Source organism: Fonticula alba (assembly GCF_000388065.1).
Source record: "Fonticula alba strain ATCC 38817 unplaced genomic scaffold supercont2.8, whole genome shotgun sequence".
Taxonomy (NCBI): Eukaryota; order Rotosphaerida; family Fonticulaceae; genus Fonticula; species Fonticula alba.
The window spans coordinates 1,073,524-1,074,189 of NW_009242978.1; positions in this window are offsets into that span (position 1 = coordinate 1,073,524).

Here is a 666-nt window from a genome sequence, read left to right on the forward strand (position 1 = left end):
GGAGGGGGTATTGTGAGCGACGCGGCGTTCCCGGTCCCCGCGCCCCCCCCCCCCCCCCCCGGGGCCCCCCCCCCCCCCCCCCCGTTGGCGCCTCTCCATCCCACGCCCGCGGCCAGGATTCTCCCCCGGGGCCAGGCCGCTGGAATGGGCGGGCCCGGGGCCGGCGGGCGAAGGGAGATAGCACGAGAAAACGGCCTGGGAACTCCCCCCGCCCGCCCCCCTGGCGGCGCCTCAATCCCCGAGAAGCACAAGTCATCTGAGACTGAGCCTGGTGCTCGGCGCGGCCAGGAACAGGCGCCGGCGGGCATCCGCTCGGTGTTATGATTTTCCCTCTTCGGATCGCGCCTGCCGGCAGAGCGGATCGCCTGAGGGCGCCGCCCCCAGTCGAAGGGCGGGCGGGGGCGCACGCACACACGCACACGCACGCATACGCGCACGCGCGCGCGCATGTGGAGGGGCGCGGGGGGAAGCATTCGTGCGCAGACGCGGAGCAGCGCAAAGATCTGGTCCCGCGGGGGTCGGGATGCGGCCGGTGGCCAATGGCCTGCCGAGTGCATGAGGCGCCAGGGAGGGAGGAATAGGCGGATGGTTACACAGATTTCCGACCCATCTTCGCTGCTACATCCCTACAGAACAGGGGGGAAGGCGAGGCCACCTCACTTCGGT